The sequence below is a fragment of the Pelophylax lessonae genome (genome assembly GCF_965119305.1).
Source record: "Pelophylax lessonae genome assembly, chromosome: 1".
In the NCBI taxonomy this organism is placed as follows: domain Eukaryota; kingdom Metazoa; phylum Chordata; class Amphibia; order Anura; family Ranidae; genus Pelophylax; species Pelophylax lessonae.
Genome location: NC_138768.1, coordinates 167,585,692 through 167,600,477, shown reverse-complemented (window position 1 = coordinate 167,600,477; position 14,786 = coordinate 167,585,692).

The window sequence follows — 14,786 nt, the reverse complement described above, 5'->3', positions numbered from 1 at the left end:
TCACATAGTACACAGGAAGAGCAGTTGATCGGCATTCCTTAGTTCGTGCCTGACAGGCACGAGGAGATGAGAGCCCATCTGTGGCTCTCCTGACAGGGGGGTCTGCACTGGTAATCAGATCATTACCCCCTTGGGGGGGGGTTGCCACTAGAACCACCAGGGATACCAACCCATGACCCCAGGGACTATTAATCACACAAAAAAAGTTCTTAAAAATTGTCGTTTTTGATAGAGAGACAATTATTGAAATAATTATTGAAAAGAAAAAATGAGATTTGTTTGGATTTAGTGTCGGGGGGGGGGGGGGGGGTTGGGCATTTTTTGGGCGTCTTTGGAGGCAGGCATAACATCTGAACTTCTGTATAGGGGTATATATGCACACACACATATATGTATATATACACATACACACATATAGGTGTGATAGGAGCGGAGCCACATCCCTGCAAATAATTTCATTAGCGCATGGATGGGGTTCCGCTACTTTCACACCTATATATGTGTATGTGTATATATACATATATGTGTGTGTGTATATATACCCCTATACAGAAGTTCAGATGTTATGCCTGCCTCCAAAGACGCCCAAAAAATGCCCAATAAACGCCTGCAACAAAAACGCCCAGGTGTGTTGTTGCAGGTGTTTATTGGGCATTTTTTGGGCGTCTTTGGAGGCAGGCATAACATCTGAACTTCTGTGTAGGGGTATATATACACACACACACATATATGTATATATACACATACACACATATAGGTGTGATAGGAGCGGAGCCACATCCCTGCAAATAATTTCATTAGCGCATGGATGGGGTTCTGCTACTTTCACACCTATATGTGTGTATGTGTATATATACATATATGTGTGTGTGTGTATATATACCCCTACACAGAAGTTCAGATGTTATGCCTGCCTCCAAAGACGTCCACAAAAATGCCCAATAAACGCCTGCAACAAAAACGCCCAGGTGTGTTGTTGCAGGCGTTTATTGGGCATTTTTTGGGCGTCTTTGGAGGCAGGCATAACATCTGAACTTCTGTATAGGGGTATATATACACACACACATATATGTATATATACACATACACACATATAGGTGTGATAGGAGCGGAGCCACATCCCTGCAAATAATTTCATTAGCGCATGGATGGGGTTCTGCTACTTTCACACCTATATGTGTGTATGTTTATATATACATATATGTGTGTGTGTGTATATATACCCCTACACAGAAGTTCAGATGTCATGCCTGCCTCCAAAGACGTCCACAAAAAAGCCCAATAAACGCCTGCAACAAAAACGCCCAGGTGCGACAGGAGCGGAGCCACATCCCTGCTCTACTGCAATTCTAAGACAAACTATATTTTTCTTATGGCGGTCACCCTGACATGGATGAGTTCTGTCACCCTGGCATAGCAGTCAGAGTCAGTTCACCCTACACTACACTACGGTCTCCCTGACACTTAACACTTTCCCTACAGAAACTAGATTATTGAATCTAACTATAGTGGAATATAGTACCCTAACTACACTAGATATCCCTTTCCTCACACTAATAATTGCTAAATGACACTTTTGCAGCAGGAGTAACAGAACTGCTTCCACTCTCTTCCACAGCCCCTGTATTACAGTGCTAGAGATTTGGCGGGGCTATGTTATATACTGGGGGGCGTATTCACTACTGATTGGCCTCTGGACCCCCTAGTCACTCCAATCACATTCCTAGAATCCTCCTGCCCCCTCAATTGGCTTTTACTGATGTTTCTGGTCCAATCACGGGCTTTTAAAGCCCAGTTCCTGTCCCATTGCATTTTGGTCGGTTCTGATTGCCGAAATCCGAACTTTTTCCGCAAAAAGTTTGGAATTCGGCCAAATTTCAAACAGTCAATGTTCGGGTCGAAACGATGGTCGACCCGAACCGTTCGATCATCCCTAGTAAACACCAATCACTTAAAAAAGCCACATGTAAACAATTATGGCATCCAGCGATGCAGATCCATCATTGACCCACCAATACAAAAATGCCAACTTAAATAATAAATCTAGTGAAAAAACGACTCTGTCCAATGCATTGCTAAATGAAAAAAAAAAAACATATCTACAGCATAAAAGGCAATTCACTCCTATACAAATATCCCACTAATTAAAACATGTTTATCCTATGTGCAAAATAAATAATTAAAAATAAAACTCATAAATCATTTGTGAAAAAATGTATATATATAAGTGCTGAATAAAGTGCTTTCAGTAAACAAACGTGCTCCGAAAGTGCCTGTGAGGTAAGGCTGCCTCTTACCAGACCAAAATGATCTCAAGTTATAGAGATCATTAATGCTTGCATTTGTCCAAGGGGACCGACACTCAAAGGCCACATATAGCTGTTCAAATCAATTGCGCATGCAAATGACCCGACAGCCCAGTATCCAGCGTCTACTATGCCTCTATCCCACCTTCCAGATGGGCTTCGACACTCACAATAGTAAACATAAAAAAGAGGATTTCATAGCGCAACCCGACTGGTAACAACTGTTTATTAAAATATTGATGCACTCACATGAACCGAAGAGATAAAAAAAGCATGTAACAAGACAGCTTGCATTGTATCCTCACCCGCTGTATTATCCGAACAGCTTCATCATGATGACGTCACAGACTCAACTTCAGAGTCTTTATGGACTTTATTTTTGTACATATGCTATAGTGAACTTTTTTCACAACCATATTGATTTTTACACTAATGATTTATGTGTTATGATGATTTATGAACTTTATTTTGAATTATTTATTTTGCGCGCAGGATCTACATATTTTAATCCATGGAATATTTGTATCAGAGTGAGTTTTTTTTTATTCAGCAATGTATTCCAGAGTCGTTTTTCCCCTAGGATTCTTATTTAAGAAGACAGCACACCTTTTTCTGATTTATTCATAGTCACTTTAAACCTGGTATTCAGGTGAATTTGAATGCAGCAGTTTCAACTCTTTTTCCATAACTAAGCGCAAGGATTTATTTTTATTTAAGTAAAAATGCCGACTTGCTGACACACTTAAATCGGAACAATGTATTCAGTTGTAGATACATCTGTGTACATTTTTAGCCTGTATTCAATGGCTTGTGTGCGCTGTTGTGTATCTGCAAGGTTTTTTGTTACCATAGATACTACTGGTATTAAAATATTTACGTGAGCCTTTACAATTTTTTTGTCTACTGCACAGCTCAGTGTGACTAAAGCAATATATAAAAAAAAAAAAAAAAAAAGGATAGGCAGAAGTGTTTTAAGTAGAACTATAGGCAACAGTCAGAAAAGTATGTTACGCCACATCTCATATGCATTAAATATTCTACCTTTTATCATCATAAAGCAAATACCTAGTGATCCTGGCAATAAAATGTTTTCCTTCAACAGAGTGTCCAAGCTAATGCTAAAGCATTAAAGTCACTGTGTGTTGTCACCCTATGTAGGTGCCATAGTTGCTAAATCTACATGCTCTTGCACGTTGCAGAGGAGGGTTGTAAACATCATTTTTACCAGTGATAACCCTCCTACACATTGCTAGTAAGCCCATAGCCCTGCCTACACTATCATGAATCTGCCCATGGAGCTGTCATTCAGCAGGATGTCCTGCATCATTAGGAAATTAGTCCCATCAGATCCTGCCTCTGGCAGAAAGAAGAAATGTTCCTCAGCCCTTGTAATGATGTCACTGGGCAAAGAAGACTAATATACGCTCAGAGGACAAGATAAATAAAAGTGAGCTTGGAGAGTGAGAATTAATTTAACTTTTCATATCTTTATAATATTAAAGATGAACTCCAGGCATATAAAATATTTAAATTAAAGCATCTTTATAATTATAAATACATTCTTAAAGTGATATTAAGGGCTTTTAAAAAAAACAAATGTGTCATACTCACCTGCTGTGTACAGTGGTTTTGCACAGAGCAGCCCAGTCCTCCTCTTCTCAGGTCCCCTGTCACTCTCGGCCCCTTCCTCCTGCCGAGTGCCCTCAGACCAGGCAGCTTGCAATGGGGGCACTCAAGCAGTCTTGCTCCCTCTCTCTCCTCATTGGCTCACTGGCTGTGATTGATAGCAGAAAGAGCCAATGGCTCCCACTGTTCCTCAGCCATTGAAGAGGGAGAGTCCCCAGAGAGCCGAGACTCTTGTGCACATTACTGGATTACGATGGGGCTCAATTAAGTATTGGGGGGGGGGGGGTCATGAAGGTAAAAACCCTGAGCCTTTAGAACCACTGTAAGTGTTTTTTTTTTTTTTTCATTTCACGCAGTGTAAGTAGTATCATTTGATTTGGTATCAGACTCTTGCAGTCCCTATACAGCACAGCTTACAGAGGGAGGAGGGGTTGAAAATGAGCAAATAAGGTGCATTGTAGTGCAAGGAGAATGCTCATAGGAGGAGAGAGAAGACTGAGAGAGGAATGAGCTTATCAGTGTGTTGGTTTTTCCTTTTACTATCCTGTCACAGAGTTGGGGTGTGGAGTATGTGGAGAGTTGTACGTGTAAGTAAAACTGCCGGAGAAAAAAATAGTTCCCCTTCCTCTGCTAGGACTCTGCTATCTGGCATTTCTGTATCAATATCAGCACTAGATGGACAAAAATACAAATGCATTACTGGCCAAAGTTTTAGAACACCTCAGTTTCTCCAGTTTTTCTTGAAATGTATGCAGTTTAATGTCTCATTGTACTTTGAAAATAAAGCAATAACAGCCAAACAAACTGGTGGCATTCTTTCTATAACGAAAATCAAATATTTTTCAGGAAGTTCTTCCCAAAACTGTTTCAGTAGTTCCCGCAAATGTATTGCACTTGTAGTTTGCTTTGCTTTCACCCTTCTGTTCAGATCATTCCAAACCAGCCCAATGGGGTTTTAAGTCTAGAGACTGTGCTGGCCATTCCATGATTTGAAGTCTACCATCATGTTCTTTTCTTCTAAGATAGTTCTGACACAGCCTGGAGGTATGGTTTGGGTCATTATCTTGCTGTAGGATAAATCCCTGACCAACTAGGCATATTATAGAGGGTAATGTATGGCTCTACAAAATGCTGTGGTATTAGTTTTGGGTCTGGGTGCCACTCACTCTGTGCAAGTCGCCAAGCCTGGATCCATGTTTGACAGTTGGTATCCCATCCTTTCCTCTATTTGGGGATGTACAAAAACCCTGTGTGATGAACTGAAGATTTCAAATTTTGATTCGGTGATCTATAAGATCTTCTTCCAGTCTTCAGTAGTCCATTGGTGGTGCTTCATGGCCCAGGCAAGCCTCTTTTTCTTATTTTGTTATCTTAGCAAAGGTTTTCTTACAGCCACTAAACCTGTCAAACATGCAGCTCCAAGTCTTCTCTTCACGGTTGAAACTGAGGCTTGCTTACTTCAATCAATGTTAAACTACGCTTGAAGGTGTTTTCCTGTTAGCCACCTGTCACACAAGCTGTTGATTCTCAGAAATGTGTCTTCTGATTCTGTTGTGGATGTGGGTATACGAGACCTCTTACTGTCAGAGTTTTATCTAAATTCCAAGTATTTTTTGTTAGTGTGGGAAACTGTACTCAATGTAAACTGTACTACTTCCTGCAGCACAATACTGCCCAAATATTGGAGGGTGTATTAACACAGTCAGTTTACTTTTGCACCATTTCAGGTTATTCGCTGGATTTGAACAGTTTAAATTTCAATAAACTGGAAAAATAGGGGTGTCCTAAAACTTTTGACTGGTAGTGTACTTTTGACAGATAAGGCTGAGTTAATATGGGGCATGACAATGCATACCCTGTGCAAAGGCCATGTTTACCTGTATAGGGATGCATCCCCATGCAGGCAATTCCCATGGATGCCTACTGTGATGCAGCAGCTGCATGGACACAGCCACTGCTCCCAATTTGATATACGTGTGTGAATGCAGACAGTGTGAGTTCAGTGCTGTGCATCAACCCCCGTACAAACATAATTGGGATTGTCTGCATGGGGATGCAAGGGACACCTGTGCATCCTCTTGCAGGTAAAGATGGCCCTCACACAGGTTATGCATTGATATGTCCCATGTGACCGCAAGCTAAAATACCTATTTTCTGTTTTTTATTTCATCCATGTATTTAGCATCTTGCATGGAGTCCTTTATAGGCACAATAATAAAGCTTTAAGGGTAAAATAATAAAGAGTTTATTACTTAGAAGGGAAGTGCAACATTCAATCAGAAATAAGTAACACTGACTATATGACTAATAATTTGAGTCTAGCATTGAAGTGTAATTCTGTATAAAGCCTTAGGTAGCACTTCTGGTTATATACAGTACCATTCTAGATGCAAAATGGGCCACAAACTCACACCAATATGGCTAGACCTGTCCTTGTTAGCAGTTTTTAGTTCACATGAACAGCAGTTGGAACAGGGATTTGTTTGCTATATCTGGAGCACACAGCCAGAGAGATGACTTTTATCTTGTCTCTTGATGCTATTTGGTGAAGAAATAAGAGTGATACTTTGTGGCTCTGTTATGCAGGGTTTCGTAATTTGACAATCTAATAAAGCCTCAAAGAGTATCTGAATATGTATTCAAAGTGTGCATAAATCTGACTGTGTGCAGTGCAGTAAAATCCTGCAAACCTAAGATTGGCACTCCAGGTATATAAAACACTAGGACTGTCACTGCAAATCATTTTTATGCTTTTGATACTGCTTTTATACAAAGGGGCTGCCATTTCTAACCCCCTGGAAATGCTGAATGCATGGCTTCAATGCTTATCCTTTGGCTTCAAAACACTAGCAAGGTACAAAAGTTAGTGGATCAGCATACCAGCCAAAAGTTTAACATTCTCAAAAGCAGTTCTGAAATGGTACATTAAATGAAGATTACATCAGCACGGGCTGGTACCTTGGGTGCAGAAATAGATGGTAATAAGTGCCACATCCTATTGACTAGACTACAGTATATAGATGTAAGAGAAGCATGGACTTTTTAGGCACACATGTATGAAATCCAAACAATTTATTTAAAATACAAGACACAATACATATCATATAAAACCATATACAATGAACCTAATCTGAATGAATAACTGATCAGACCACATAGTAACACTAACTGGGATCAACTGGCAACCCGAGGCCCATAAGTGGTAGCCAGTACAGTTGCAATAGGTCAGCATCAATATCAGAAGCTTGACATGTTTAGTGATTTTTCGCTTCTTCAGGAGCTCATTTAGTATTCTAAATGGGTAGCAAAAACAACCATATGTACATTTCATGACATACTTAAACAATTTTCACTAATAAGTTAATAAAAATAAAATAACCTGTGCTCAAGGTCTAAGGTGAATATCAGCATGCAAAGAAGCCAAGGACAGATGTGGGGCGCACATGCTACCCACACCATTATTTTTGGTTTAACAGTGAAAATTGTTTAAATATGTAATGAAATGTACTTATGGTTGTTTTTTTTTATATCCATTTAGAATACTAAATGAGCTCCTGAAGAAGCAAAAAAATCTCAAAACATGCTGAGCTTCTGATATTGACCTATTTCAACTGTTTTGGCTACCACTTATGGGCCCTTATGGGCCACTTATGGGCCCTGGGTTGCCAGTTGATCCCAGTTAGTGTTAGCTTGTGGTCTGGTCAGTTATTCAATCATACTAGGTTGATTTTATATGGTTTTATATGATATGTATTGTGTCTTGTATTTTAAATAAACTTTTTGGATTTTATAAATGTGTGCCTAAAAAGTCCATGTTTCTCTTACATCTATATACATAGTTCTGAAATGGTGTTTATCTCCTGACATTTTTGCTATAAAGTTGAATTTCACCTAAAAATTTTTTTCAAAAACTGCTGAGAGGTAGGATTTTATGACAGAATAGACCCTCATTGGTCTGTCATAACTGTTTTTCCGTCTGTCAGCATACAGTATCTCAAAAAAGTGAGTACACACCTCACATTTTTGTAAATATTTTATTATATCTTTTCATGTGACAACACTGAAGAAATGACACTTTGCTACAATGTAAAGTAGTGAGTGTACAGCTTGTATAACAGTGTAAATTAGCTGTCCCCTCGAAATAACTCAATACACAGCCATTAAGGACATCACGGAGTGGTGGATGTTAGAGACCTTGCGCTCCTCCACCTTCTGTTTGTGGATGCCCCGCAGATGCTCAATAGGGTTTAGGTCTGGAGACATGCTTGGCCAGTCCATCACCTTTACCCTCAGCTTCTTTAGCAAGGCAGTGGTCGTCTTGGAGGTGTGTTTGGGGTCATTATCATGTTGGAATACTGTCCTGCGGGCCAGTCTCCGAAGGGAGGGCATCATGCTCTGCTTCAGTATGTCACAGTGCATGTTGGCATTTGTTGTTCCCTCAATGAACTTTAGCTCCCCAGTGTTGGCAGCACTCATGCAGACCCAGACCATGACACTCCCACCAACATGCTTGACAGTAGGCATGACACACTTGTCTTTGTACTCCTCACCTGGTTGCCGCCACACACACTTGACACCATCTGAACCAAATAAGTTTATCTTGGTCTCATCACAACACAGGACATGGTTCCAGTTATCCATGTCCTTAGTCTGCTTGTCTTCAGCAAACTGTTTGCGGGCTTTCTTGTGCATCATCTTTAGAAGAGGCTTCCTTTTGGGACAACATTTTTGTAATCCCCCCCAAAAGGATGTTTTTTTATGAAAGCAGAGACCCTGAAGAACACCAATATTTCCACAGTTATTTATCAAATACAATTTTTCAGAAAAAAATACATTAAAATTAATTTTAGTGCAAACAACACAATATTATATATTATACCAAACATGTCAAGTCTTAAATTTGCAAAAAAATATGCTATCCAAATTTTTTAAAAGACGATGCTTTAAAAGCCTTTACAGGTTATCAGTTTCAAGTTAACCATGAATTGTGGCCTAGAATTATTGCTCTCACTTCGTGAGAGGCATTCGTGACAACACCTCACATGTGTGGCGTATTTGATATTTACATGCAAAGAATATGTATGGGTGGGATGGGCGTGCATTAAAAAAATTTCTTATTATTTTTATTTATTTTAAACAATTGTTTTTACACTTTTTAATTGTGTTACCTTTATTGCTACCATGGGTATTTCTACCATGTGATTGCATGGGCAGGTGACAAGTACTCTTTATGGAGACATTGGGACCCCCAATGTATTCCTAGCTGTCCAATCCTCGGCTACACTAGCTAAGGAATGACCACTTTGAACCCAGAAGTGAGGTAATACATGTTGCTTCTGAGGTCATTAGTCGCAGGAGGGGGAAGAAGCGTCGCAAAGTCTACAGTGTGTACTGCGGGTGCCATCTGTGAGGGAGGCAGCAGCTTTTGAGAGCCCAGTAAAAGTGATCAGGCATCTCTAGAGCTGTCTGATCACTTTTATCATTCACCCAGTGGGTTGAATGCAAAAAAAATAAAACATTTCCCCACCACACATTCAATTTCCATAAATGGATCGAAATTCATTATTACTGATCCAGTTGAACTTGTCTACCATGCTGTTTATAAATGTACCTTGGTGGACAAGTGGTTAAGTAGTAAAAAGACAGATATAAAACATCAGTTTAAAAACACACATATGTATACAAATAATGTAAATATTTGGATCCAAAACTATTTTAGTCATTTTAGTTAAACACTGCAATAAGCAAAGTACTAATTTCTGGTTGGTAATAATAGTTTGAATATTAGTGGAGCCTGGGTTACCCTTTGGCTTCTTTTACTCCTTGAAGTCTCTGGTGGTTCTTCACACAACCTCTGATGGCTCTGTTCCTGCATACTTAAATGCTGCGTGTTGCCAATTCTTCTTTTGCATTTCCATTTTTAAAAAGCTAAAAATCCAAAAGGAAATTTAGAAACTCTTTTTCCTGAGGGATTCAAGTGAGCAGGTCAGAAAAGGTAAAGCATTTGTAAACTCAATATTTCATATTCCTGGTATGTCCTTGCTGTATCATATACTTGTATGAAAAAGTATCCTGTTCTCTTTGTATTGCTTTCTTTGTGTGAAATCCCTGGTGTTATGCATCTTATGCAGCTGAGAACAGAGGGAATGTGATCACTCATTAAAAGGGGAAAAAAGATGTTTTATTTTATTTCTATACACAAATGTTTTACCATTTTCTTTTTTAGGCCCCTTTAATATGATCGGAACGATCGGGTTCACCTGTCCATTTTTTGTCCGTCCGCTGACATCTGATCCGTCAAAATCCGCTGAAAACAGACGTATGACGATATGTTCACCATCTGTCCAGCAGGTCCGATCGGATGGGATCTGATGATAATGGACATGCTTTTTGTTTTCATCCAATTTCCCCATAGAGGAGAGCTAGACTCTGACAGGTACATCTCTGCACAGTTAGTGGAGATGGACTGGTCATCCACTTGCTCAGAGGGGATCAGCGGCGCGATCCCTGCTGAGCAAGCGGAGTCCGTCAAAACGGATCTGCCCCGTGTGAAAGGGAACTAAAACTTAATGGGTTATTTTATAAGGTGACCATTTACAATCACTTCATGGACGCTTCACCATTGATGATGCAAGAGATATAGTAAACTGTTAGGTGGATCAACTCTGCTATAGCTCCCAAAGACTAAAAATGGGATTTTTGTACTTACCATAAAATCCATTTCTCTGATTTTATCGACGGACACAGAGCCCCATAAATCATAACTACTGGGTTATATTGCCTCCTCCAAGAGTAGGACTAGGCAGAACAAAAAACGCCTGGCTACGCCCATGGGCCGTCCTCAGCTGGTATTTAACCCCCCTCTCTGCTCACAATAATCATTTTAGTAGCAAGCAGTATTAGAAGTATCAGAACTTCATAGAGGGATGGGTGCTGTGTCCATCAATAGTGCCAAAAGAAAAATGAGGGGTTGGGAAAAAACCCAAGGCTAAACATAAGAACCCTTAACCAGGACACAGGAGCCTTAACCGGGTCACAGAAGCCCCATCTGAAAAATAAAAGTTTAAAGAAAAACACCACTCAAGAGGGAACAGCCCCTCTTAAAAAGCAGCCTGCAAAACTATGCACCCAAAAGAAGCATTCGCAGATGCCAAAGTATCTACCTTATAGAAGTTTGTGAAGGTATGCACCGATTACCAAGTAGCCGCCTAGCAAACTTGCAATATTTGTGCCTGATGACGGAAGGCCCAAGAAGTACTCGGAGCCTGAGTAGAATGAGCAGTGACAAGGAAAGGTGGAACCTGAGCTTTAAAGCAATAGGCCTGAGTCACCGTCTGCCTGATCTTTCTGGAGATGGTAGCCAAAGAAGCGGCCAGCCCTTTCCTTGGTCCGTTCGTAACTGCCAAAAGTGAGTCTGACCTCCGAAAGGACTCAGTTGCTGCCAGATACACCCGAATCGCATGAACCACATTTAAGGTATGCAAAGCAAATTCCCTGGGATGAGCCAGCTTGAGACACAAGGAAGGCAACACAACTTTGGGCAGAAATGATGGACAGGGACGAAAAACCACTGCCAATTCCGATACCATGTGGGCCGAGGGAATAGCCACCAAGAATGTCACCTTCTGGGATAATGTAGGCAAGGAAATCTCCTGAATATTCTTAAATTGAGGTTTTCTGGAGAACCGAAAGTACTACATTTAAATTCCATGGCGGCAAAAGAGATAATACAGGTGGAGTCACATGTAAAACTCCCTGAATGAAGGTACAAACTAAAGAGTCAATGGCTAAGGGTCGCTGAAAGAAGATTGTTAGGGCAGACATCTGGCCCTTGATGGTACTCAAGGCCAATTTCTGATCAACGCCCTGTTGAAGAAAGGTTAACATCCGAGCCACAGAAAAGGATCGAGGATGAGCACCAATCGACTTACACCAAGAAATGTACACTTTCCACGTAGGATGGTATATCTTGCTGGAAGACGACTTCCTTGCCTTCACCATAGTACCTGGCTTTTAATAGATAAGCCATTAAAACCAGCGACTGTAAAGCAGGATGGTAGATTAGCACTTGGGACAACTGGTCTTCTCTGAGAGGAAGCCCCCAAGGGATTTTTATGCCCACCACACTGATAGGAAGATCCTCGCCCTTTAATTTCTCACAGGAACTGCAGAAGAAGCCTGAGCCAAGGATCATACTGGCCTTACCATGGCCATTGGACACTTGCGGCGTCTGCCAGAGGAACCCGTGATATCGCCACGAACTTCGGTATCCTCCTTTGGAGCCGAACCTGCTAAAGGAGCTGCATGTAGGACTGTGCAAACAGAACTGTCTTGAAGGTGGATACCACCAGACTCAGAACCTGTATGCAAATCTGGAACTATCTGTGTGACAGCAGCCAGTGAATCACAGCCTGTGGTTCCTTAAATTTGTCCAGAGGAAGGACCACCCTGGTCAGAACAAATATCAGACCTAGGTAATTCAATTCCCTGGACAGGGATAGGGGGGGACCTTAGGTAGTTTGGACATTACCTAAACCTTTGAAGGAATTAAATATGCAAAAGGAGACTAAGGACCTAAAAAACCTGAAAAAAACAACCCCCCCCCCCTTTCCGGGTACCCCCAAGAGAAACATTTCGCAGATCTCCTTAATGGTCTCAAAAGATGTCCACGGGGCTGGAAACCAGCGAAGATGTCCCCCCCACCCCAGTAATGGGTGAGGGCAGACCTTCATGCTGAAGGGGTCTTGTCTGCTGGACCGGAGAAGCTAGCTCTAGGCTTACCAGACCAAGGTTGCTTGGAACCTCCCAGGGAAGATTTAAAAGATCTATTTCCCTTATTCTCTGTCCCAGAAGCACAAAATAATTTTCTATGGGCTAAGAAGGAGGGCCCCCATCTGCGATGAGGCTCCTTCCCTTTCCTTGACTGTGACAGGAAGGTACTCTTCCCCCCTGTTATACCCTTAATGATGTCATCCAGGGTAGCCCCAAACAGGAGATCGCTTTGAAAGGGCAGATCAATGAGAGCTTTCTTAGAGGCTTGATCTGTGGACCAATTCTTAAGCCACAGCACGTGCCTAATCACCACTGCTGAAACAGAAAGTTTGGACAGCTCAGGACCTACATCCAAAGCTGCATCACAAATAAACTGCAGCCCATGGACCAACTGGTCCGCTAAATCAACAAAAGCAGCGATGACCTTCTCACTCCCCAGGCCCTGGCGCAAAAGCTTGGCCCATTCATTTAGGGTCTGAGACACCAGGGCTGAGGCAAAGACTGGCCGCAGTGCTGAACCAGCCATAGTAAACATGCTGAGAGCCAATGCCTCCGCTTTCCTATCAGCCGGGTCCTTAAAGGACGGGGATTCCTCTACTTGGATCATGGTTGTGAACTGGCGAAAACAGCCGATATTGATCCATGCAATGCAAGCATCTGTAAAGCACTTACATGAAAAGCCTGAGGAAGCGTACTAACGCAAAACAGCCGCAGAGCAGTGCTACATGCCAGAGGTCCATAGCCACAAGTACTATCCTGAGTCTAGTGGCTTTTCATGTAAGTGCTTTACAGATGCTTGCATTGCATGGATCAATATCGGATGTTTTCATCAGTTTCTAGAACTGCTTGTTATGTTTTTCATTTTAAATAAATGCTACACTATGAGAAGATTTGTTCTCTCCTATGTCTGTTGATTTGTACACTGCCTTGTTGAAGTATTGGAGGAGATATCCTCTGGTGTGAACCCCCTTATATCTGGCTTCGCTCAAGACCTGATACAACACTAAAACGCATCAGCTGTCCTAATAAGGCAGCATATCGGTCTGGTGAGTGCGCATTCCTATTTTAGTGAAGGGTCACTGGTGGAGAAGTGTCTATTTAACTATATTGGCACTGAATATCAGCACACATGTGGATTTATTTAAAAGACGTTATATATTGTAATGGACTGAATTGTCATATATACCTTTCTTTATCTTTGGATCATTTGTCACTTTAAATCACTGTTTTAGTGCTGTAGTGATGGACAAACATCTGCCGGGGCGGTTCGCGAACACGATCGGCGAACTTGCTCAAATGTTCGCAAACTGTAGGTTCGTGGTGGACCCCATTCATTTTAATGGCAGGCGAACATGAAAAACCTCCAGGTCATATTTGCAGCAACAAAATACTTACTAGCTTTGCACACATAGTCCCACAACATGGACACTGACATACCAGAAGTATTGCTATTGGAAAAGTTGCCATAAAATTTTTTTTTTTTTTTTCCAGCAAGAAAATGTATTTATTTTTTTTCTAAATCAGCCAGAACTGACAGCAGCCGGTAAATACATGTCAAATACATATAGGGTCCATTCACACGTCTGTAAAATGGGTCCGCATCCGTTCCACAATTTAGCGGAACGTTTACAGACCTATTGACTTTCAATGCCAGTCTGAAAAATTAGGCATTCACAGGATAAAAAAGTAAGTGTCGGCCAGTACAGGCCCCCCAAAATTTAGCCCACAGGTGTTCACCTGACAGCAAAGAACTTTGTATTATGTGGCTGGAGTTACATTAGGCATTCACAGGATACAGAAGTTAGGGTTGGCCAGTACAGGCCCCAAAAATTAGCCCACAGGCATTCACCTGACAGCAAAGAACTTTGTATTCTTTGGCTGGAGGTACATTAGGCATACACAGGATACAGAAGTAAGTGTTGGCCAGTACAGGCCCCAAAAATTAGCCAACAGGCGTTCACCTGACAGCAAAGAACTTTGTATTCTGTGGCTGGAGGTTGCTGTGTGGAGCAGGGACAGACTGTATAGTGACACAAGTTGCTAGCTAATAGGTCCACAAAAGTATTTTGTCAGTGTAGGGAG